The sequence below is a fragment of the Bos indicus x Bos taurus genome, chromosome 7, assembly GCF_003369695.1.
Source record: "Bos indicus x Bos taurus breed Angus x Brahman F1 hybrid chromosome 7, Bos_hybrid_MaternalHap_v2.0, whole genome shotgun sequence".
NCBI lineage: Eukaryota > Metazoa > Chordata > Mammalia > Artiodactyla > Bovidae > Bos > Bos indicus x Bos taurus.
This window is the reverse complement of record NC_040082.1, coordinates 63580465-63606799: the sequence shown is the minus strand read 5'-3', so window position 1 is coordinate 63606799 and position 26335 is coordinate 63580465.

Below are 26335 nucleotides of genomic sequence, written 5' to 3'. Positions count from 1 at the left end.
TGAGATGGCTGGATGGCATCACTGACTTGATGGACGTGAGTTTGGTTGAACTCCGAAAGTTGGTGATGGACAGGGAGGCCTGGTGTGCTGTGATTCATGGGGTCACAAAGAGTCAGACACGACTGAGCAACTGAACTGAACTGAAAATAAAGTCTCCTACTGTTTCCACTGTTTCTCCATCTATTTGCCATGAAGTGATGGGACCGGATGCCCCAGAGCCTCCTAGGTCTGTCCTCATTTCCTTCTTGCCCTACTCTAGTCTTAGGACAGAATCTACAGGCACCTTCATAATCGTAATCCCTAAAACCTAAGGTAACTGTTGTGCCTCCCCATATGATAGGCCCTTCCTCTGCAGTACTTGGTTATAGGAGGGGGTTAGAGAACTGGTCAACCAAGGTTTATGCTCATGTGGACATTCCCAAGTGGGGCAGTGCTATCATCTGATGACCACATACCTACATTATTGAAGAAGTATCTAAAAGAAAGGGCCTTGAGAGGTAAATGTGAGAGCTTAAACCTTATATCACAGAGTCTTATGCTAACAGAGGTGCCTTTTTGAAGTTCCGTTGTATGCATTAGCACATTGAATCCACAAAGACTAAGGACAGGAGGTGGCTCTTAAAAATCTGGAGATCCTAAGACTCCACAGTGCTAACTCATCTACCTGTACATAAGAAGAGAGGAGAGATGAGCTCCACAGTACCTGCTCTCTGTAATCCTGAATAGTGAAAGGCATTTCCCTAAAATAGCTTCTAAGTAGAGCCCAGTTATGTCACTAAAAGAAAACTGATCTTCTTGGATGAGAGTGAAGGTATGATTTTATTCAAATTGGCAAATATTAACCCAGTCCCACTCTATTCTGGATACTCTTAAATAGCAAAGGTTTAACACCTGGCTCCTGTCCTTGGGGAGTCTTTGTCTGTTGGGGACTTGGACTGAGGGTAGATAGGGAGAGGAGCAAGGAGTAGTCATCTGTGCCAGCCTGGCATTTGCATTGAAACTGGGTGACCAGCTATCTCTGTTTGCCTGGAAGTGAGGGGTTTCCCTGGAGAGGGGACATTCAGTGCTGAAACCAGGAAAGACCTGGACAAACCAGCATGAACTGGTTACTCTAAAAGTTGCTAAACCACCTTGTGCCTCAGTTTCCTTATCTGCAAAATGGAGATGATAACACCAGATTTCAGGTGATATAAGAGAGAACTGAATGTGATAAGGTCTGTCAAGTTTGTGACACATGGGGGTATCAGTATATGAATACTTGGAGACAAGGAGGAACAGGAGACCCACAGAGCTGTGGAACCTTCAGGAAAGGACAAAGCCAGCCTGAGCCAAAGTGAACTGGAGAAGACTCTGGAGACAAGTGTGCTCCAGAGGGGCCTTAAAGAATCAGTGAGACTTGGTCTAAAATTGTGCAAGGAGATTTGATTGTCTTGGAATAAAATATGGATGACTCTAGAAATGACTTATTCCTTGCTTTAAGCCACTTGTGTGTTTCGAGATTTAGCTACTGCTCTGCTATGATTCTCCACCCCTTCTGTCTCCTGACCCCTACCTGTCTACTCTTTCCTGGGGATTTGCTTCTAGTGTGCCATAGGCCGAATCTGCGTCCCCACTCCCCACCACCAAACACCTGCTCATTAACTGGCCACCAGCCCCCTCCCCATGAGAGGTGTCTGGTGAGCCAGGATTAGGGAAACTTAAGCTCAGAGAGGTTAAGTGACTTGCCAAGAATCACCCAGCAGATCAATTTTGAATTCAGAAACAGGAACCAGATGTCGGCACCTTGCTCTGTGCTTACTTTGGAAGGTGGAGTGTGGGGCCTCGGAGGCCCTGACAGAAAAACTGAGCTCCTCTGGGAGAGACCAAGAGACCAAGAATTCCAAAGCCAGCCCGTAATTTATGATCAGGAATTCCCTCTAAGTGTGTCTTATGGGAAGGCATTCTCATAAAAATTCAGCTTTGAGGATACTCCCTGAGTTTGGAAGTCTTTACCTATGAAGGGAATTTCTGACTGTCATTTAGGAAAAGATGCCACAATGCATGAACCTAGTGAATTAAGGATCTGGCACAAGCTGTATCGAGTATCAAGTAATGAGCTTTCCATCTCCAGTCACACACTCAGTGCTTTTCAATTCAGCCAGAATTGGCAAGAGTCACACTGGTTATTAAAGCCAAACCTGGAAAAGGCAATTAAGCGCTCCCAGGGTTAAAAGGTTGACTCCAGTGGAAACACAAATCATAAATTTTACTCACAGATATTCCTGTTACTCAAAGGCTCCAGCTCTTAAACAGCAGTGCCTGAGAAGGAGGGCTCCTTGCTGGGGGCAGGGTAATAAAAGGCAGGGATGCTGGCCTGCTGGGTCTGGTCCTCTGTCCAGCTGCAGTAGGAGAGGGGAATATGAGCAAGTCAGGTCTCTAGGAAGCTCAGTGGTGTTCCAGTAGCTTCCCTGGAGGTGCAGAACACTGTTCCAGGTGCCTTGTGTATGCTACTTGGGCATTTAGAAACAGGCTGACCAACTACCCTGCTTTACCCAGGACTGAGGGGCACTCTGGACAGAGAACTTTGGTCAGTGATAAAACTGGAAAAAAAAACAGATAAACTTGGTGACCAAATTGCTCACCCTGTAAATGATGCTGATCTTTTCTTAAGAGTACTTGATGTTGTTTTGTGGATAAGTCATGTCTGACTCTCTGTGACCTCATGGACCGAAGCACAACAGGCTGCTCTGTCCTTTGCTATGACCTGGAGTTTGCTCAAATTCGTGTCCATTCAGTCGATGATGTGATCTAACCATCTCATCCTCTGCCACCCTATTCTCCTTTTGCTTTCAATCTTTCCCAGCATCAGGGTCTTTTCCAGTGAGTCAGCTCTTCGCATCAGGTGGCCAAAGTATTAGAGCTTCAGCTTCAGCATTAGTCCTTCCAATGAGTATTCAGGGTTGATTTCCTTTAGGATTGACTGGTTTGATCTCCTTGCTGTCCAAGGGACTGTCAAGAATCTTCTCCAACACCACAGTTCAAAAGCATCAATTGTTCGGCACTCAGCTTTCTTTGTGGTTCAATTCTCACATCCATAAATGACTGCTAGAAAATCCACAGCTTTGACTATACAGACCTTTGTCAGTGAAGTGGTATCTCTGTTTTTTAGTATGCTGTATAGGTTTGTCATAGCTTTTCTTTCAAGGAGCAAGTGTCTTTTAATTTTGTGGCTGCAGTCACCATCCCCTGTGGTTTTGGAGCCCAAGAGAATAAAATCCATCACTGCTTCCACTTTTCCCCCTTCTATTTGCCATGAAGTGATGGGACCAGATGCCGTGATCTTAGTTTTTTGAATATTAAGTTTTAAGCCAGCGTTTTTTCACTCTCCTCATTCACCCTCATCAAAAGATTCTTTAGTTCTTTTTCATTTTCTGCCATTATATTTCTCCCAGCAATCTTGATTTGAGCTTGTAATTCATCTAGCTTGGCATTTTCCGCCCAACAATTTTGCAAAATGATAAAACCAAAGATATTGGGTGTAGATTTCATACCTCTGCCTCCAGGCAGTCAAATGGGAATCACTGAGTTCTCACCACCAGAGGTGCTGTGAGGGTTAGCTGAGAGTAGGCAGGTGAGCTCTGGGCAGAGGGCAGGGGCCTGGACAAGATTTCCATCCAGCTGTAGAGCCTGTGTATTACCTGCCCTCCTCCTCAATGTGACTGTTTTAGCAACCCAGAGGGCTCAGAAGATCCTTGCATCCTACCCAAGACCTACTCACATGGTGTTATTCAAGCTAATGTATCTTTTGAAAAGAGACAGACAGTAACTCATATTAGTTATTTGTCCAGAAGTGAGTCCCACTTAAGAGCAGCCAACAAGGAGAGCCAGTGCTCCATGAAGAGTGAAATGCACTGCCCTGAGAATGGTTTTGTGGTTTTCTGATTAAACCTGTTTTGGATAGTCTGTCAAGCAGGTAGAGAAATAGGCAATCTCAGATGGGTTTATAAAGGAGGGTTTTTTTTAGTGTTTTAGTGTCTATCCCACTGTGTCCTTTCAGAGGGTTTCTTGCATGAAAAAGTGCCCCAGAGGAGAAGCTATGGGGAAAGAACCACTGCCACCAGCCACCTCTGAGAGCAGAGGAGCCAGCCCTGTCTGCCTGTTTTAATTTCATTGGAAAAAGTGACATAGCAGAGTATTTTAGTCCAAATTTGCATGCAATGCAGTCACTCACGGAGATGCTATCTCTGCTAATCTGGCAATTAAAATGGAATGTGACTGCTAATTAAACCTGCCACTCAACTCAGAGATGCATATTTGTTTTCCAATGGAGCTAGATCTGATCTGGCCTGTCTTCAAGATTTGGATTAGAATGGAAGACCCAAAGCAGAGAGTTCCTCTATATACCTTTACATTGTCTTCTTTTGAAAATAAACCTTTATGCAAGCTAAGATCAAATTAGAAGCTCAAACCAAATCAGTTCAGTTCAATTCAGTTCAGTCTCTCAGTTGTGTCCAACTCTTTGTGACCCCATGAATCGCAGCACACCAGGCCTCCCTGTCCATCACCAACTCCCGGAGATCACTCAGACTCACGTCCATTGAGTCAGTGATGCCATCCAGCCATCTCATCCTCTGTTGTCCCCTTCTCCTCCTGCCCCCAATCCCTCCCAGCATCAGAGTCTTTTCCAGTGAGTCAACTCTTCGCATGAGGTGGCCAAAGTACTGGAGTTTCAGCTTGAGCATCATTCCTTCCAAAAAAATCCCAGGGCTGATCTCCTTCAGAATGGACTGGTTGGATCTCCTTGCAGTCCAAGGGACTCTCAAGAGTCTTCTCCAACACCACAGTTCAAAAGCATCAATTCTTCGGCACTCAGCTTTCTTCACAGTCCAACTCTCAAACCAAATAAGTCACCTTAAATTTTAGAGTTGTACATCTTTGGCATGTTTTCATTGGTTCCTTCATTTAATGTATTTTTTCCTCCTTTGATTTGTGAGTAGATCTTTAATAATTTGAAATGGTCATAGTTTGTTTAATGTTAAGGTTTCTTTAAATTTCTATTTGATTAAAACCCATACCATTTAACTGGTTATATTAGCAAGGATCAGAAGGCTGCATAGTCTACTGTGGAGAATGCCTGCCCATGAGGATTCTGGGATATTTTAGTTATCATATAACTAGGGAATATTGAGTCAAGTCAAGGAAAGAGACAGATCAGGCCCAGGTGGTGCTGCAGACCTCTCGTTGGTAGGGACTCTCCTGGGAGCCCCACCTGGACACGAGCTGATTGGAACACTGGGACTAGTTCTGCCAGGTGACACAGCAGCTTCAAAGTGCTCAGCTACAAAGCATGTAGTTGTATGCTCGGTCTCTTTCTGACATTTCCAAACTTGCTGACCTGTGACAGTGCCTGCATATAAAGGGCATGTGTACCCCCCACATGGGGCTTCCCGGGTGGCACAGTAGTAAAAAGTCTGCCTGCCAATGCAGGAGATGCAAGAGAAGTGGGTTCAATCTGTGGGTCAGGAAGATCCCCTAGAGGAGGAAATACCCACTCCAGTATTTTCGCCTGGAGAATCCTATGGACAGAGCAGCCTGGTGGGCTACAGTCCATGGGGTCACAGAGTCAGACATGACGGCACAGGCACGTGTACCTTCACAGCCTTCTGCTGTGCTCAGGGCAGACATCTATGATCTATTATTTCACTATTTCCTCTTGAACCAAAGCGTGGTCTGAAGCCCTGTTTGTACCATTCTCAAAGCAGCCACTGTCAGTTGAATGGAATGGAGACTCCAGTGAGACATTGCCACCGCCCCGGCTGTGTGGCGCCCACGGAGCGCCTGCTGTGTGAGACAGGAGAGGGCTGGGAGGAAAGGAAGCGGGGCTATGGGGTGCAGCTCTATTCATAGCCTGAGGGAGGCTAGCAGCATCCCCCTCCCCCGTGCCTTGCTCCAACTCTCGGGGTGTAGAGTACATATAAGGAGATAGCCTCCTCAGCACCCAGATAAGCCCCCTGGACCCTTTGTCCCACAGGCTTCTGGGGCTTCTGGGGCCAGTGGGATGGAACATTCTGGAGAAAGAGCATTTCCTCACCAAATGCATTAGTAGACGTGCTTGAAAGGCCATGAGGAGGATGTGACTGGTGAGCTCCAAGCCACCTGCTCACCTTGGCAGCCCTGCAGGGTGTCTGTTCTTGGGCAGAGCATCCCACAGGAAGCTAGGCAGCCACAACAGCGGGCAGGACCGTGGCGGGCCAGAGCGGAGACAGAAAGAGACTTTGAAGGAGACTCTTGGCTCCTGGATGAAACGCACCGGTCCCCTGGGCGGCCGGTGTGCTGCATTCACTCCTTTTTATTGAACCACCAGCTACACAGATGTGTCCGCCCACACAGACATTCAGAGGCCCAGTCCTAGCCTGGGGCTCCACGGAGGGAGGGCTGCAGAGGGTCAAACAAAATTCACCTTGAGGTGTATGAGGATGAAACCAGCTCCCCAGTTAGGACACTACATAGATATTTAGGGATGTGACACGGATCCTAGAAATGGCTGCAGATAATAATATTAAAATGAGTATTCTATCAGCTCCCTGCTTTGACTTTTACTCTCTGAAAATTCATTAGCCACCTGGAAGCTTCTCTGGTGGCTCAGATGGTAAAGAATCTGCCTGCAATACAGGAGATCTGGGTTCGATCTCTGGGTCGAGATCCCCTTGGAGAAGAGAATTGCTACCTATTCCAGTATTCTTGCCTGGAGAATCCCATGGACAGGGGAGCCTGGTGGGTTACAGTCCATAGCATCTCAAAGAGTCGGACATGACTGAGTGGATAACACTTTCACTGGCAGCCAGAATGGCTGACTGTGGACCCCCCACCTCCCACTCACCCTTCAGCCTCCACACTTGCAGCTTCTTGCTTCTCAAGAGCTAGCTGGTCCCTTTGCCTGGACCTCTCCTCCCTGATATGCTCAGGGCCAGCTGCTTCTTGTCACTCATGGGCTAGCTCAGTGGTCCCCTCCACAGAGAGGCATCCCTGAACCCCCAGCCCACGTTGGAAACCTTCCCTACCCATGAAGTCACATTCCTGCTCTCCTTCTTCCCAGCACTCATCACTCTTTGAACCTATCATGTTTAACAACTTTTTTCTTGCTTATTGTCATTTTCTATGAGAATAAAAGATCTCTGAGAGCAAGACCTCACTCAGTACAGAGTGTGTTCGCAATAATAATTCAACAGGGAAAGAACCTTTGTTAAGTCTCCTAGGAGTAAAAAGTTACTTTTTCCCTGGGTTCTCCCAGTTGGCTTTGCAGGGTGCTGGGCTGGAGTGGAAGCAGCCTGACCTTCCTGAAGCCAGTGTGCAGGAATGGTGCAGGCACAGGCCCGAGTGACTTCTTTCCATTCCGGCCCTGCCGGATTCTCACAGAGAGCTGCCTTCCACCGCAGGGGCCTCTGTCTGGCCAGCCCGGCACCCCGGGGCAGCTGTGCTGGCATCTTCCTCTCACTGCCTGTCCTGGAGGCGGCTATGTTTCCTCTTGGAGCACGGCCCCAGGACGGACGCCCTGGGAGCCTCTCTCTGAATCCAGCCACATGTTTTTGCTCCTGCCCCAACCTTCTTCCCGGGACATGGGCTCTTGGGTTTAGAAGTAAACAAATTCCCAGCAGCTCTGGGACACAAGGGAGGTTGGCCTTAGTCTTTTGGGAAGAGAGAAAATGCTGAAGACTCAACAAGAGTAGACTCTCTTCCTTCTTAATGGAGACGGCTGATCCTAACCCAGGAGGAAACAAGTCTTGGCTCTCTAACCTGCTGTGACTTGAAGCAAATCTAGAGAAGAGATGCACAGATGAGAGCCCTGTGTCCCCTGCAAGGGTGACCTTGCTGAGCCTCGGTTACAACACCATAAAATGGGTGGGTGTAGCAGTGATATCTCTGCCCAAGGGCAATTTTGAAGCGCAAAGAAGGCAGTGCATGCATGGAAAGTGCCTGGCATAAGCTCAACGTGGAAATATCTGGGAATGCCATGGAGCAGGAGGGGAATACAGACTAGCAAGGCCACTAGGTTGGGAGCTGACTGATTTGGCTCACAGGAGATGAGTCAAAGATGAGTGGGGCAGAGCCTTCCTTTCCGTTTCCACTGAAGACAAGGTATGGCCATGCGTGCCATACCGTAGCCCACCAGGCTCCTTTGTCCATGGGATTCTCCAGGCAAGAATACTGGAGTGGGTTGCCACACCCTCCTCCAGGGGATCATCTCGACTCAGGGATCGAACCTATGTCCCATGTCTTCTGCCTTGGCAGGCGTGTTCCTTACCGCTAGCACCACCCGGGAAGACCAAGGCAGGGCCATGAGTCACGCCAAATTTGGTGATCCTGTCAGGACGTACAGGAGCTCTGAGTGAGGAGGATCTGATTCTTACTTTTCTTGGGTTTCCTGTTCCAAATTCTGTGCTAGGTATAGAGTAGGTGTGAACAAAGAGAGAGATGTGGTTGGCAGTGAATTCCAGGACAGGATGCTCAGTGAATACTGAATGAATGAATGAATACTCTCCCCAGCCTCCTGTGCTATTGCCTCTCAGCCCCTCCACCTGCATGCCAATTCAAACCCAAGATGTGGAACAAGGACCGGCCTTGGAGTACCTCTGGGAGCAGCAGGTTTTCACACAGAGGGAAACTCATCTGGGAAATGTCTGCCACACCATCCTGTTTTGACCTATTGGAGTGGAAGTTCCCTGCACACCTGTAGGAGGTCTCCAGGTTCACTCAGAGCTAGTCTGGGCCTTCCATACTGGAGAACAGCTGTAGACAACCCTTCCTACCTCCAGGCAGTCATTGTGCTGAGGGATGTGGGGCCGGTCCCAGTGTATAGTGGACTTCCCTCCACCCCCGAGCCAGCATGGGAGAAGCCACTGTGTCCTGCAAGAGCAGGGAGATGGCACTGGGACATGTGGGGATGAGGGCCCGGACAGTTAGAGTCTCATCTCCCAGTGGTGACCTCAAGAAGAAAGAAAAAATAATGGAAAGATGATTGGAAGCCATCTTTAATTTCCTTTTTTTTTTTTTGAAAGGAGAAAGAAGCAGAATTCCTAAGCATGTAAAAAGCACTATTTAAATTTCTTGTCTGTAGCATATACTCGAACCTATAATTACGGCTTTGGAAAAAAAAAGGATAATTATGAAAATTTCTGGGCCCATTAAAGACACACAATTGACATTCAAAATTATTTGAGTTAGAAATGATGCTGAAATGAGTCTCTTTTAAGGAGACCCAGAGGAAAAGAACTTTGCTTTTTTTAAAACTCAAAGTTCTGGATTAACCTTGAGTGTCACAGGTTGCCTCAGGTAATGCTTCACTCCTTGGGAACGAGGTGACACACAGGCTGCCCTCTCTGTAGTGCTGACTCAGCTTGGCCTCCAAGGGCCAGGCTTCTTGGGCTTGGTGGGTCGTGATTTTAGGTGAATTCCCATGAACAGTGGTGATCTAGAGCCCAACTGGCTGTGTGCTTTACTGAAGTACCTGCCCTTCCCCAGGCTGCTCAGGAGACCAAGGAGAAATCAGAAACCCCTGATCCATTGGTTTCCTCAGGATATGATATGATTCTGGAGTCAGACTGATCAGACTCAAATCCCTGTACCATCATCGTTCACCAACTGTGTGACCTTGGCACATCCCTTCCTTTCTTTGGAGAAGTTTCATCGGTAGAATACGGGAAGCTGGAAAACCACCTTTGCCAGAGCCTGGACCCTGCCTTTCCTTGAGTCCTAGCTGTATCCCCTCATCCCATATGCCAGCACAATGATAAGACTGTCAGGTCTGACATAATGGGAGGGTAGACCAGATGTATGAGCCAGCAGGGCACTGAATTTATGGCAGCACTGCTAAGTGAGAATACTCCAGTAGCTTTCTCCTATGGCCCAAGAGAAGGCCATCCCTGGTGTATCCTTGAAGTCATCAGAACCCAGCTCATAGGCCCTAGCTGCCAGCAGAGCTTCCAGGAGCAGGCTCTCAAGCACAGGGCTGTAGGTATTTGTTCCTAAGAGCACAACCTTTGAGGGCCTCTTCTCCTTGCTGCATGAGGAACCCATGCTTTCATGACCTCTCACTGCCCCTGATCCAGGCTCCCACATCACTCTGCCCTTGTACCTGGTGCCCTAACTGCCTAGGCTGTGCTGGGCTGTGTGGAGGGCTCTGCTGCATGTGGGTCTTGCCATCTTCAGGATCTGTATCCAGTCCCGAGGAACTTTCTAAATCATGCTGTGTTCCACGTTTTCAGTGCAGGGAGGCTTCCGAGAACCATCTCAACGAGGCTGGGCTCACCTGGTGTCCTTGTGCCCTCTCCTGGTGCTCATACTAAGTGCCTGGGCTTGGACCTGCTCTGGTTCCCAGGGCCACTGTAAGGCCACACTGTGGTTGTTTGAGCTAGTAATTGGAAGCTCAGTGCCCTCTGGGTGAACATGGGGAAGTCAACATAGCTGTTTATCTCACTGGTGGTTCATAAGCCAGCCATTTGTGGCCTGTGGTCAGTCAGCCATGACTTTAATAAAGGCTTTTTCTTAGAACTGATATTATCAATATCTTTTCAACCTGAGGCTTACATCTGATCTTCTAAAGAATCTGAGCATTTCCTTAGTGTTTATGGCTCTAATCAATACTACAATTTAAAAAAAATGACAATTTGAGATGGATCATAAACCTAAATATAAAACCTAGAATCAAAAATCTTCTAGAAAAGAAAAAGAGGAGATTATCTTTACAGCCTTGGAGTAAGCAAAGATTTTTAAGACAAGATGCAAAAAGCACTAACCATACAGGGAAAGAATAATGAATTAGTTGTCAAAACTAAGTTTTTGGGTTTTCCTCTTCAAAAGACACCATTAAGGAAATGGAGATAGGTAAGCCACAGAAGGGAAAATATATGAAATACACATAGCTGATAAAGGAATTATATTTAGAATATGTCAAGAACTTCCACAGAACAAAACAGAAAGACAAGCCAATTTTAAAAATGAGAACAGAAATCTTGCAAAACAAGACATGCAAATGGCCACTAAACACATGAAAAGATAGTCAACATTATTAGTCATCAGGAAAATGTAAATTAAAATCACATTGAGATATTATATCTCACCTAATACAATGGTTAAAATTTCAAGAGGGCCAATTACTCCAAATGCTAGTGAGGGTATGGAGCAAATGGACCTCTCTTGCCAAGACCACTCTTGGCAAGGCTGTAAATGATTTAGCAGTTTCCTATAAACATAAATGTATGGCTGTTAGCATAACTGTTACCATCTTGAGCCTGCTTGCTCTCTCCTGTCCTTCCACTGATCCTACCCAGGATTGTGCTGCTGCTGCTGCTGCTGCTGGGTCACTTCAGTCGTATCCAACTCTGTGTGACCCCATAGATGGCAGCCCACCAGGCTCCCCCGTCCCTGGGATTCTCCAGGCAAGAACACTGGAGTGGGTTGCCATTTCCTTCTCCAATGCATGAAAGTAAAAAGTGAAAGTGAAGTTGCTCAGTTGTGTCCGACTCCTAGCGACCCCATGGACTGCAGCCTACCAGGCTCCTCTGTCCATGGGATTTTCCAGGCAAGAGTACTGGAGTGGGGTGCCATTGCCTTCTCTGACCCAGGACTGTACTGTGCAGTAAATCTCTTCTTTGTCATTGAAGACTATGTGGTTTTAGATATTGTTTAGCAATCATTGGGTCTAGGTGGCCTCTCTGCTCTGTTAGTCACCAAACAATGATGAAGACCTTCCCTGACATATTCCCAGTGCCCACGAGGCTAGTTATGCATTCATAAATCCTGACGTAAGAATGTACTTACTGTTTTCAAGTATGGACCCCCATACCCTAGGTTAACTATAAAGTTGTCCCAATGGCCCCTTGGCAGTGTGGAGTACAGCTGCAAATACTTGTGGATTGTTTCTCCCTGGTCCCACCCTGTGGGCACAATACCCTATAGTAACCTGATCTATACACTGTATGGAACTGTCTGCCTTGTTTTTGGTCTCAAGATACCTTCTCATTTCTGTGGACAATTTTCATTCCCTCCACCCTCCAACAATATATCTATTCTATGACCAGTGATTTCACTCCTGTTTACCCAAGAGAAATGAAAACATATTTGTATAAGAAATATATTTTATGATATTATATCATAATGTGATAATTATGATAGACTTATTTGTAATAGCCCTAAACTGGAAACAAACCAAATGTTCATCAGTAGAAGAATATATTTTTTCACAAGCGATACATTCATACAATGGAATGCATGCATGCGTGCTCAGTCGCTTCAGTCGTGTCCAACTCTTTACAACCCCATGGACTGTAGCGCACCAGGCTTCTCTGTCTACGGGATTATCCCAGCAAGAATACTGGAGTGAATAGCCATTTTCTCCTCCAGGGCATGAAATGGAATACTATGCACTAATGTTATTGTTGTTGTTCAGTTGCTGAGTTGTGTCTGATTCTTTGTGACCCCGTGAACTGCAGCACGCCAGCCTTCCCTGTCCTTCACTATCTCCTGGAGCTGGCTAAAACTCGTGTCCATTGAGTCAGCGATACCAGCCAGCCTTCTCATCCTCTCTTTCCCCCTTCTCCTCCTGCCCTCAATCTTTCTCAGCATTAAGGTGTTTTCCAGTGAGTCAGCTGTTTGCATCAGGTGGCCAAAGTATTGGAGCTTCAGCTTCAGCATCAGTCCTTCCAATGAATATTCAGGATGCACCAAAAAAAAAAAAAAAATTAACACCTACAACAACACGGATGAGTTTCAAAAACATTATCCTGAACAACAACAACAATAACAGATATAGAAAAATGAGTCCAGGGAACATACTGTATGCTTCCCTTTATGTGAAGTACTCGAATGGACAAAGCTCATCTACGATGATGGAAATCAGAAAATAGTTGCCTCTGCGAGCAGGGAGGCAGAGATCAACTGGAAAGGGTTATGAGGGAACTTTCAGGGATGATTGGAAATGCTTCATGTCTAGACCTTGATATCTAGGCAGATTTATACAATATCTATACAGGTTTATATTGCCAAAACTCATCAAATGGAATACTTAAGATCTAAGTATTTTATTTTATACAAAAATTTTATATGGTTTATGTCTCAATTAAAAAATATCAAGAACCCACATTTATTGAACATATACTCTGTGCAGGCAGGATTGTGAAAGACCACCTCTTCATGGACTCACGTAGGACCCATCACGGGCAACCTTCTTATCTGTAAGGTTGCAGAGCTCATCAAGTGGGAGAAAAAGTGAAAAGTGAAAGTGCTAGTCACTCAGTCATGTCTGACTCTTTGCAATCCCATGGACTGTAGCCCACCAGGCTCCTATTCTGTCCATGGAATTTTCCAGAATACTGGAGCGGGTAGCCATTCCCTTTTCCAGGGGATGTCAACGACCCAAGGATGGAACCCAGGAATCTGCACTGCATGCAGATTCTTTACCATGCAAGCCTCCAGGGAAACAGAACCTAAATTCCGTGGTCTGAGGACTTATTCACCCTGATTGTCTCTTATTTTGTTATCTCTGGACCTCCATCAACATTTTTCACATGACTCATAGAAAATGGTGTTGGACTAAAAATGTGAATTTCAGGCCTTGTCAATTACTGAGTGAGCTGTGCTAAACATCAGGCACTGTGCTGGGGCTGAGGAGCCCTGAACCAGAGGGGTGCCAGCTCAGGAGCCACAGTCTGGAGAGGTCCCCGCAGGCCGGCATCTGGTCCTTCTGGGTGTTCGCTGGCCCAACTCCTCTGCACAGATGGCTGCCGGGTCCAGCCTTAGGGTTTCTTTCCTGTTGCCTCCCAAGGCTCTGCCCTGGTTACAGAGGGGACTCTGGTTGGAAATTCTTCCCTTGATGTGTAGGTTCCCTTTTATCTTCACAGGCACTGTCTGCAGAAGCAGGTCAAAGCACAGGCACCCTGTCAGAGAGGGAGAAGGGAATTCTTAAGTCCCTTTGGGTTCTGCGTGCACACCTGGGCTCCCTGTCTTGGGGCTCTGCAGGATGCTCCGCCAGCAGCAACGCAGTGGATGCCACTGTGCACATGGGGGCCAGGCCTCCCCTTACTCTAAGTTTCTAAACCCAGGTTGGGTGCAGGTTGAGACATTTTGCCCCCCATAAATCACAAGGGAGCAGGGGCTCGCTTTCCTGCCTTGCGATCGACAGGCAGCACTGCTGAGTCCTGTCATGCCTACAGGTCCTGTGATGAGTCCCCTTCCCTGCCATCTGCATGGAGTCATCTGGAGACCCGCAGCTCTCCCTGGAGACCCTCAGCTCTCCCCATTCGCAGTGTGCTCCTGGCCGCCAGCCCTGCAGCAGTGGCGGTGATGCCCGTCTGCCTAAGAATTTGGACAATCAGCCCCTCAAGATGCTCTAATGATGTATCCCTGCTGCCTCCCCTGGTCCACTTGGCCCAGGCTGTGCCACCTTGTTCTCCCTGTACCCATCACTGGCAGTCAGAAGCTTCAGCACACAGCTCCTGATGACTTTACTGGGACTCACAGGCTGAATTTAACACTTCCTCATCTTAAGAGATTTTTCTCTGATAATTGCCTCTGATATCCACCCTGGGACCACAGTAATCCGAATAGGCTGAGGGGCCACTTGGTAACCTTCTGGAGGCAGTATTTTGTGGAGCATAACCCCTACCACCACCGTGTCTTGAGCCCTATGTGCATATCAAAGCTCTTTGCTATGCGTTTTGTCACTCGGTCCTCATGTCATGTTGTAAGGGACACATTTAGAGGACAAAATGCGCCCCAAACTTTTAGTAGTTTGGTCCATGTCCCATGGTGGTGTCTGAGCTGACTGATGGTGGTTCAGAAAGACAGCCCTGACTCCCTGTTCTCTGAGCAGAAGCTCACAGAGTCGAGATCTGGGCATTCCTCACACACGTGTGTTATCATGGACAGATGTGTTATCATGGACAGATACACTGTATGGGGTGTTTCCTGGAATGCACCCAAAATGGGGTCCAGCATGATCAAGACCTGGACCCTGCCAACTCGTCTTCCACACAGAAACCAGGGTGACTGTTTTCTTCCAAAAAACTAATCTGACCATGTCACTCTCCTGCTTATTTATCTCTTTAACCATCACAACCGTCCTATGAGATGGATGTTAGGCTTTGACATGCAGGTGAGAAAGATAAGCCTGAAGACACCACCTTTACTAACTTGCCTCCAGCACTGTGCTGTTGTTCAGTCGCTAAGTCACATCCAACTCTTTGTGACCCCATGGACTGCAGCACAGCAGGCTTCCCTGTCCTTCAGTATCTCCCAGAGTTTGCTTAAATTCATGTCCATTGAGTTGATGATGCCATCCAAACACTCATCCTCTGTTGCCCCCTTCTCATCCTGTCCTCAGTCTTTCACAGCATCAGGGTCTTTTCCAATAAGTCGGCTCCTCTCATCCTGTGGCCAAAGTATTGGAGCTTTAGGCTCAGTCCTTCCAATGAATTTCAGGGTTGATTTCCTTTAGGATTTACTTGTTTGATCTCCTTGCTGTCCAAGAGACTGTCAAGAGTCTTCTCCAACACCACAATTCAAAAGCATCAATTCTTTGGCACTCAGCCTTCTTTATGGTCCAACTCTCACATCCATACATGACTACTGGACAAACCATAGCTTTGACTAGACAGACTTTTGTTAGCAAAGTGATGTCTCTGCTTTTTAATATGCTGTCTAGGTCCATCATAGCTTTTCTTCCAAGGAGCAATTATGTTTTAATTTCATGGCTGCAGTCACTGTCTGCAGTGATTTTGGAGCCCAAGAAAATAAAATCTGTCACTGTTTCCATTGTTTCCCCATCTATTTGCCATGAAGTGATGGGACCAGTTGCCATGATCTTAGTGAGAAATCAGCTTTTGTTGTGTTAAGTCATCCAGTTTGTGACTTTGGTTTGCAGCTCTAGGAAACCAACAGAGGATCTTATTCTTAGAGTGGGGAGAATCTGGGTCATGCCTACAGGTGCTGTCTTCTCTCCTGGAGATTTTCAGTGCCCATCTGCATATGAAAGATTCCAAGAAGTCTCAAAGTCAGGAAACCTGTTCAACATTTTTAAATCTAGTATTTCCCAAACAAACTTGATCTTGGGATGCCTTTCTCACAAAACACCTTTTAGCTGGTGTGAAGCTGGGGCTCCAAGCAGCATACTTAGAGAAATACTATTAAATGTCAAACAGGTCTCCTTTCAGGCTACATGCAGGAAAAAATGCCTTCTTGATCAGACCTGCCTGTGCTTTTCCATCACTCCTGACAGCCCTTCACCACTCTCATCAGCAGTGGGAAAAAAAAAAAAAAAAAACCCTCAAGAAATTTAATTACCATAGAAATGGCTATGAAAATGCCATTCACAGTGAGCAATGAACAAGATGGTAATATTTTATATCAGACAGGGACCCACAGGCAAAAATAGCAAAGGCAGATGTGTGGGCTTGTGTTGTTTCATCCAGAGTGTAAAAAGACAAGAAGTCTGAGATCTGGAGGAATTTCCCCAAGGCAAACCTGGAAACTTCAATCACTACTCGGGGATGCTTTTGAGCACCTCGATCTCTGAGCCAAGAATGTCTTAGTGATAAACGCATGAGGCAGCCCAGCCAGGACTCCCTTTGGTTCAGACAAAGGTGAGAACGGCAGTTTCTCAGCTTCTTTGGCTGTAGATACCAAGGCCAAAGATGAGCCACACACTTTCTCAGTCTGCACAGAGCTGTCTCTACCCCAGCCTCACTGTGCTGTAACATGGGGGGTGTTTTTAGAACAAGATCAAGTAATATGCCTGACATCGCTGCCCACACTCTTCCCTGCCTGCCTGGTTAACTTCCCTGACTCTTCAGTCAACTGCATCCACCTGCTCTACTCTCCTGAAGCACCCTGGGTGTCCTCTGATTGCTGCTGACACCACACTGTGACGTGGTCCGTGACGGACTGTGGGCTCCATCAGGAGGGGATGGTCACGGTCACCTCTGTGTCCTGAGCACCCAGCGCAGCATCTGACCGAGGGGACATCTTTGCTCTTCTTTGGAGGCCTTCTCACCCCCACTGCCACACCCTTGAGCATCCTCTCCCTGTAAGTGCCCCCCTGCCCCCCAGATCTGAAGGGAAGTGGTTGCAGAATCACCAGAACCCATGAGTGAGCACCTTTCCAGTGATCTGTACACAATGATAGGCTCAGTGTTGAGTTTCTACAGCAGCCTCACACTCTTGCAAACATTTCCATCCTGAGATGCGGCAAATAACTGTGTCAATTGGCACTGTTCAGTTAGCATTCCAGCTGTCACATCTGTTTGGGACCTGGCTTGAAGTCGTGAAGAAGGTGACGGTTTTAATGATGGGTCTGTGTACTGCTCCAGGCTAAGGAGGCTCAGGGGCAGAGAGGTTTTCTTGCTGTGAGGATGTGCTGTGGAGCACAGTCTCTGCATGTGCCTTGTAGTGGCAAATCAGCAAAAAACAAGGTTATCTTCTTAACCAGCTCAGCTTCTCAGTTACATCCAGTCCCCAACCTCAGGCCTGTCCTTTACTGGAGCAGGTAGATTCTGGATAAGCTAGCTAAGGGACAAGACAATATAATATAAAGGCTCTGGGCTTTCCAAAGATCTTCCTTGTACTGAGCAATGCATATTCTTGTCAAATATTGAGCAGGATGATGGCAACATCCCCATTTTAAAGAAGAGAAAACTGAGGCCCAGAGATGTATGGTCATTTGGCTGCATTCACGAACTGAAGACTTCTGACGTTAGGGTCAGTACTGTTTGGCCAGTTACTTTAAGAGACACATGTAAAGGTCAAGTTGGATCAAAATTAGCTAGTATTTTGTTTTGTATTTACTGTGTTCCAGGAAGTATGGAGAAGGAAATGGCAACCCACTCCAGTGTTCTTGCCTGGAGAATTCCAGGGACAGGGGAGCCTCGTGGGCTGACGTCTATGGGGTCACACAGAGTCGGACACGACTGAAGTGACTTAGCAGCAGCAGCAGCAGGAAGTATGTAAAGAGCTTTTGAGAATTATCTCAGTTAATTCTTCCATTAACTCTTTCAGGTATTGTTCTTTCCATTTTACAAATAAGGAAACGGACCATCCCTGGGCTTTCACTCCCCGGAGATGGAGCTAGGTCTTCCCAGAGCATCAGGATGTCAGTAACCCCCAATGGGTGACTGATCCCTGTGGCAAAGTCTCACATCCTAGCCCCCGGCAGCCTGGCAGAGGCTGCTCTTGAGGGTGTACTGGCCTGGCTGGAACACAGATGAATCTGTGCGGCCATTGCCTGCTTTGTTCTCAGGAGTCAGTCTCCCTGCAATACTCTCTTTGAACTCAGCTGTCTCATTCCTGCTGCCCATCTGGCCATCAACCCAGCCCTTTCTTTTCAAAGAGAGCTTCCTGTCTGTGAGAAGTTGTCCAGCCTCTGAGGCCAGATTCCCCCCTCCTGCCACCGCCACCACCAGCTGTTACACCTGGCACCTGAGTAAATATGGCCTGTCTACTGGCCAATTCAAGACAGGTCAGAGCAGCCTGGAGGGAGACACATGTCCTGGGGCTCCTGGTCCCTGGTGATTTGTGCCGAGTGCTGAGGCTCTAAAGGTGATTTGGACCCTCTCTCCCCTGGGATTGGGTTGTGGGAGGTACCAGAGAGCCAGAGCAGGATCTCTCAGACAAACCTCCATTCAAATCCCAGGTACTGCTGCCCAGTATATGAAGACAGATGAGACTCTTAGATTCTCCCAGCCTCAGCCTCCCCATATGGAATCTGAGTTAACAGTATTACCCATTTCAAAGGATGGATGGGAGCATAAAAGGCACTTAGTGCACAGCTTAGCACATAATGAATACAGTTTTTATCAGCCATTAATGCTCTTCTGCATGGAGAGGCTCCTGGTTTGTGAGGAGATGGACAAGCACAGACAATCCCAGGGCAGCTAGCCCAGTGCTCTCAGGGAAGCAAGTGCTGGATGCAGTGGGAGCACTGGAGAAGGGGCCCCTAGAACTGAATGGACATCCAGAAGGGGCCACCTAGGGTAAGCCCTAAAGGAGGAAGAGCTCCCAGGAGGATGAAGGCATAAGGACTTATGAAGGCATAAGTCCCTCCCTCCAGCTGCTGACATGTGGCTGTCTCATTTCCCCGGGCACTACAGGCAGGCCGTGACAAGTGTCCTGAAAGAGCCGAGGGGACACCGTGGGGGCAGGGATGGGCAAGCAGAGCAGTTCCTTTTTGACTTCAACGATCAGGAAAGACTTCATGGGAGAAAGAAAATGTGTGATGGATTCAACAACAGGTGCTGTTTGAACACGTAGACAGAGGAACGCACAAAGAGAATATGGCACTTGGGGAGGTGTGGGTGTGAGTGCACGGTGAGTACACTCTAGGGTGGGGTCCCTCTGGTGGAGTGTGAGACTGGCCATGGTGACTCCCTTTATTCATGTCCTGTTGGGCACAACCCCAGTCTTTGGATACTCTGCGCCCACAGCCCAGGGGCTACTGAGGAAGGGTCCTGGTGGGGGTTGCTGATCGCCTCTGATTGGCCAGCTCTGCAGCCCAAAGAAGAGGCCCTACAAGGCTTGGCTTCTGCTACGCTCTCTCTGGCATCGTGTTGCATTCCTACTGCTCACTTTCTGGCCCCTTTTTCTCCCCCATCACAAGGCCTTTCTTTCGCTCACTGGTTCATCACCCACATTTTCTCTTCTCAGTGCTCAGCCTCTGTCTTCACCCAGTTGCTCAGACCCCCACCCCAGGAGTTATCCTTGACGCTGCTCGTCCCCTCCCCTTCCCGCCAACCCATCAGCAAGTCCTCTGCCTCCAAAAGCAGCCCAAGTCTGAACTCCTCTCTCCCTTCCCTCTGCTGCAGCACTAGTCCGAGCTGTTCTCACCCGCTGCCTCAAAAACTGCAGTGATCTCTGAGCTGATCCACCAGCCACCACTCTTATCCACTAATGTCTCTTTTCCTCACTGCTAACCAGAGTGTTCAGGGCCTTCCACTTGGAGTAAAATCCAAGCCCCTCACCCAGCCTGCAAGGTCCCGCATGGTCTTCGCTGTCTGGCCCATCTCCTGATCTCAGCTCCTACCCCCTCTCCTGCTTGCTTCACTTCAGCCACTTCAGCTTCCTCGTTATTTCTCATTTACTCCCAAGCATATGCCTGCCTCAGGGCCTTTGCACTTGCCATTGTGTCTGCCTGGAACACTTCCCTAAGGTACTCTCATGGTTCACTGCTTCCCTATAGTGAGGTACCCTCGTGGTCCCTACTCCCATGTCACCTCTTCAGAGATGCTTCCCATGGTCCCCTTAGCTAGAGCAGCCTCCCTATCCCTGTCTTTCCCATCATCCTGTTTTGTTGTCCCATAACCCTTATCAGTCTGAAAGACTCTCAAGTGCTTGTCCACGTGTGTGTTGTCTGTTTCCCTGCCTGTAAGGTCACGGAGACAGAGCACCAGGCCTGTCCTATTGGTTGCTGGATGCAGCGCCTGGCATGGAGCAGGCTTCATAGCAGGAGGACAGTAAATAAGGGTTGAGTGATGGATGGATGGATGCAGGAGCCTGAGGCCTGGATACCTGGGGCTGAACTCGAGGAAGGAGGGTGGGTCCTGGGCAGCTAGGACTTGGGCTGGGACATCCTTTTCCTGTTAGCTCCATACCACTGGGACTCAGACCTTCCAGTCTCCCAGGCAGCAGGGACTGTGGAAAAGAATATAGATTAAGTCCAGGCATTTTCTTTTTTGTTTTTTAATCTTTTATTATAGAAACTTACAACATCTGCAAAAGTAGAGAGGAAGATATAATCCATACCTGTGAAGATGACACTTGCTCTGCCTAAAGTTGGTAAAATGCCATGTCACTGGATATTGTTTTCATTTAGGTTGCATGACTGTCCTGCCAAGGTGATTTTATTATTACTAAAGCTACAAAACTTCATTTTGAGAAGAAAATAACACATAGCAGCTTTGCTCCACATACTGAAAACTTTGGTACATTGAGATCTCAACCAACAGCTCTTTGCAATGACAGTCAGCTCCTTGGGTGCCCCAGCCCCCAGCTTCACACCAGGTGCCAGCATTGCCCTTGTCCTACTGCCCACAGAGGCTGCCCAGCACGAGGACTCACCTGCTTCTGGGGAAGGATCTGGCATCAGTCTGGACCCCCCAGCTCTGGGCTCTGGGCTCCAGTCCTGCCCAAGCCAAGACCAGCTCTCTGGCCAGGTTTCCCACTAAATGTTGTGGGAAGCTATGGTTAGATAGCATCACCAACTCAATGGACACGAATCTGAGCAAACTCCGGGAAATAGTGAAGGACAGGGGAGCCTGGAGTGCTGTGGTCCAAGGGGTCACAAAGAGTTGAACATGATTTAGCAATCTGGGAAGATCCTCACTGGAGGCCAAATCTTAATCCATCAGTCTTTGTTTGCAAATGTTAGTGAGCAGGAGAGTTGCCAGAGAGCTCAATAAAAATCCAGAGTCCTGGGCCCCCCATCCCAGAGGTTCCATGTCAGTATACAAGGGGTAAGGCCCCAGAATCTGCATTTTAGTAAACCAGCCTCAGTGCTTTTGAAGCAGGGGTCCTCAGACCATATTTGAGAGACACTACTGCTGCTGTGCTGAGAGGTCAAGTGTGGTGGTTAAAAGGCAGGGTTATTTGTTGTAAATCCTCAGCTTGAATCTTGGCTTACTATATACTTAGTGTTTTCTGAACTTTAGTTTTTTCCTTTTTCAATGGCGATAAAAATACTACTTACATCCTATGGTTCCTATGGGTTATGTATGATAATACTTGAGAGCTCAGCACAGTGCCAGGAACATTGTAAGGGCTTAGTTCATGTTGGCTGCTGTTATTTATACTGTTATTTCCCACCAATTCTCAATGCACAGCTGCTTGCTCCCCCAACACACATCTTTTCCAAGAATACCATCAGCTGGATTTCTGGGTTAAACAAAAAGCCCCGATTTGAGGCATTTACCAATTCCTGTGGTGTAAATACTCCTGCCACGGCCAACTTAAGTTCCTAGTGTGAAGACATTGACCACGGAATTGGGAGGAAGAGGGCATAACTGGCTGGTATGTGCTGGGATGAATTGGCTCCCAGCGCTGGTGCTACGTCTGTCTTTACTGTGAGATCCCAAGTACATTGTCCTGGCCTCAGCTGGAGCTGGTAAGTGCAAAGGGCTATGAGCAGAGTCTGTTGTAATTGCTACCTTCTGCTGCAAGGGGCAGCTGTTTTTTTTTTTGCAGTTTCGCAATCTGTGTATACTCATAGCTAATGCAGGAAGTGGGAATTGTAGCCTCAAATTATTGTCACTGGGAACCCAGAGCAGACCTGATGTTCAAAGGGCAGAGATGGCTCCAACATGCTAATATTTACCATTTGCCGTGGACCGCATGAAGGGGTGTGAGGCCTCTGAAGCCGCTGCTCTCTCCTTTGCTGGTTCTGGTTTTGTTTTGATCACTGAGAAAAGCAGGCTTATGTTGTGAAACTAGTGTGGGTCTTGGAGCCAGATGGTCTGGGATCAAATTCCAGTTTTGTCACGTAGCAAATGTGTGAGCTTGGGCCAGTTAGCCAACCTCTCAAGTGCTCAGTCTGTTCCTCTGTAAAGTGGGCATATTCATGAATCCATTGCAGACTGTCCTGGGAATTAGCTGTGGCATATGTAGTGTGCAGGTCCTACCTGCAGAGAAGAGCAGCTATTTATGGCTAGTTATGGCTATTCCTGGGAGGAAGGTGCAGTCCAAATGGCCTTTCTGGAGCTGTTCTTTATCTAGGAGTTTAGACGCTAGCTGAGAACTCATCCTCATTTGTATGGATGAGAAGGATAGATAGTTTCCATAATAGCAAGTTTCAAATGTTTCATTCTCTCCTCAGAATGAGCTTTTCTACATGAAGAAGTATTAGTTCCTTTCCTATTAATCCATCATGTGAATAAAGCTGACTGGACTTTCTTTATTTGCCAAATTAGGAGCTGTCTTTGGGATGCTTATATAAAATATAAGGTAAATGGTTACATGCCACTTAGAGGCCTGGCCATGAAGTATAAAAGACTCAAAGATGGTGGAGCCGCACAGTGGAAGGAGCCCGATTTTCCTCTTGAGGACGCAATGCAGAAGAGCACTGTTTAGGAATATCCACTGTGGATTTTCTGTGAGTGAGAAATAGGCCTTTTCTGAGTTAAGCCATTGAGAGTGGACATATTCTGTTACAGCAACTAGCATTAGCCAACTCTGACTAATAGCAGTTGTATAAGCAAAACAGACTCTGAGAAACCTGAGAAACACTCAAAGAGGTGGTCAGTTAGGGTCCAGGCAGCTGAACTGAGGTCTGAGAAGAGCTTTCATGTTACTGCATCATCTTAGACATGTAGCAGCAGTAAGAGATCTGGAAGAGAAAATAACTGGTGTATTCAAATAGGAACCCTAACGTGAAAGGCACAGGGTGGAATCCAGTGAGTGTTTTCTCTCTCACCAGGCAGGTCAGTTCAGTTCAGTTCAGTCGCTCAGTCATGTCTGACTCTTTGCAACCCCATGAATCGCAGCACGCCAGGCCTCCCTGTCCATCACCAACTCCTGGAATTGACTCAAACTCACGTCCATCGAGTCGGTGATGCCATCCAGCCATCTCATCCTCTGTCATCCCCTTTTCCTCCTGCCCCCAATCCCTCCTAGCATCAGAGTCTTTTCCAATGAGTCAACTCTTTGCATGAGATGGCCAAAGTACTGGAGTTTCAGCTTTAACATCATTCCTTCCAAAGAACACCCAGGACTGATCTCCTTTAGAATGGACTGGTTGTATCTCCTTGCAGTCTAAGGGACTCTTAAGGGTCTTCTCCAACACCACAATTCAAAAGCATCAATTCTTCAGTGCTCAGCTTTCTTCACAGTCTAACTCTCACATCCATACATGACCCCTGGAAAAAACCATAGCCTTGACTAGACGGATCTTTGTTGGCAAAGTAATGTCTCTGCTTTTGAATATGCTATCTAGGTTGGTCATAACTTTCCTTCCAAGGAGTAAGCGTCTTTTAATTTCATGGCTGCAATCACCATCTGCAGTGATTTTGAAGCCCCAAAAAATAAAGTCTGACACTGTTTCCACTGTTTCCCCATCTATTTCCCATGAAGTGATGGGACCGGATGCCATGATCTTAGTTTCCTGAATGTTGAGCTTGAAGCCAACTTTTTCACTCTCCTCTTTCACTTTCATCAAGAGGCTTTTTAGTTCCTCTTCACTTTCTGCCATAAGGGTGGTGTCATCTGCATATCTGAGGTTATTGATATTTCTTCTGGCAATCTTGATTCCAGCTTGTGCTTCTTCCAGCCCAGTGTTTCTCATGATGTACTCTGCATAGAAGTTAAATAAGCAGGGTGACAATATACAGCCTTGACGTACTCCTTTTCCTGTTTGGACCCAGTCTGTTGTTCCATGTCCAGTTCTAACTGTTGCTTCCTGACCTGCATACAGATTTCTCAGTTAGTTTAGAACAAAACACAAAAGGCCTTTTCATCATCCTGAGTCCTCTCCTGCTCTTCAGCCCGAGGGGAATTAGGGTGGCAGACATGAGGCTTGCATGAAGCTGATGATATTCAGCTCTGGTAGATTATGTGTGTCCCCAGCCCATGGGAGAAGTGCAACCCACTCCAGGTCAGCCACCCAGGTTCCTGTGGCCTCCTGTGTGGGTGTAAACTAACCAGCAGGTGGGTTCTCAGGAATGCCCTGTGGACTGCTGTTTTCATGCAGTTTGGAGCAAAGGAGGAAATCTTCAGTACTAAAGGACACTGGAAAGAGTGTCCCAGAGAAGCAAAGTTGCCAGCATCTCCTTCCTCTCAGCAGTCCTCTTCATTCACTTCAACTGGTTCTCTCCCTATAGACCCAGGGATGTATAGACAACAAACGGAGCCTGCTTCCAAATTGATATCAACCCTGTAGAGCTCTTCCCAGCATGTTAAAATCTGTCCATCCTTTTGTGACCTTTCCTCATTGCCTGGCCTGTATTCTTCAGTTACCTGGAGTTGGTGCCTCAGGATTGTGGTTGTCTCTGGACCTTCCTTCTCTACAGTTTATTCAGGGCCAAGTCCTGGTGGTTCCCCCTTTGCAGACTTTTCCTCCTGGATCCCTCTTCCTAACTTTCACTCCTGCCCCCTCCGTGGGCCCCGGGCTCTCTCACCTTCGCTGTTGCAACCACCTCCTTACTCCCCCCCTGCTCCCAGCATCCCCTCCCGCCTCTTCCCACCAGGCGTCCTGCAGGTTGTACTTTTCACAGTGCTCTCAGCTCCTCACGAGTCTACTTGAAAACTTTCCACGTCTTTCTTGGCCGTGACCCTGAATTGTCGATTTTCTGATGGAATCAGAGCATCCTTTGTTCCAAAGTTTTTTCACTGTTTTTTTTTTTTTTTTATTCCATGGGATTGTAGAAAACATCTCCCACCAGGCACACCCTACTGTTTTTGTGAAAATTATAGGCTGCAAATAACTGCTTAAGTCAACTGCCAGACGAGGTACTCTCTTCAGAGGGAAAATTCCAGCTGTTGAACAAGTTTATGGCTTTATTTTTGGAGCAAAGAGTTCATCAAGTGAAGAAGAGAATTTTCCAGGTGCCCCAGCTCCATTCTTACTGTAAAGCACATGTGTTTGACTGGGCTACTTCTTTCAAGGACAAATTTATGACTCCAGTACATAGCCACCCCCTCGTTGTGCGCCTTCTGCAGCCTTAACAGTAGACGCTTTGGAGAACACACAGACAGAAACAAAGACTTAGAGAGGACCTAAAGAAGAAACTCGGAGAAGGCAATGGCACCCCACTCCAGTACTCTTGCCTGGAGAATCCCACGGATGCAGGAGCCTGGTGGGCTGCAGCCTATGGGGTCGCTAAGAGTCGGACACGACTGAGCGACTTCACTTTCACTTTTCACTTTCATGCATTGGAGAAGGAAATGACAACTGACTCCAGTGTTCTTGCCTGGAGAATCCCAGGGACAGGGGAGCCTGGTGGGCTGCTGTCTATGGGGTCGCACAGAGTCGGACACAACTGAAGCGACTTAGCAGCAGCAGCAAAGAAGAGACTAGCCACCTCCCCATCCTAGCTCACTCCTCCTGAAATTTGAGAGCTCCCTGCCTCAGGCTCTGAGTTGATACTTTGTCCTGAAGGTAATATCTAGCCTCAGCCAATTTGTTCCCCGAATCTAAACAGTTTCAGATGAGACCCACCTAAGATCAGCTTCCTCCCCATGCACTCTTGCAGGGAGAAGAGGGTACCCAGAAGAAGTTGGCCAAGATCTGTGATCAATCCATGCTAGCCTCTCAGGTGGCCTGCGTTTCCACAAAGCATCCTGGACACAACCCAGGAAGTGTGTGCAGCTGTCCTCTCCCCCAGACCTC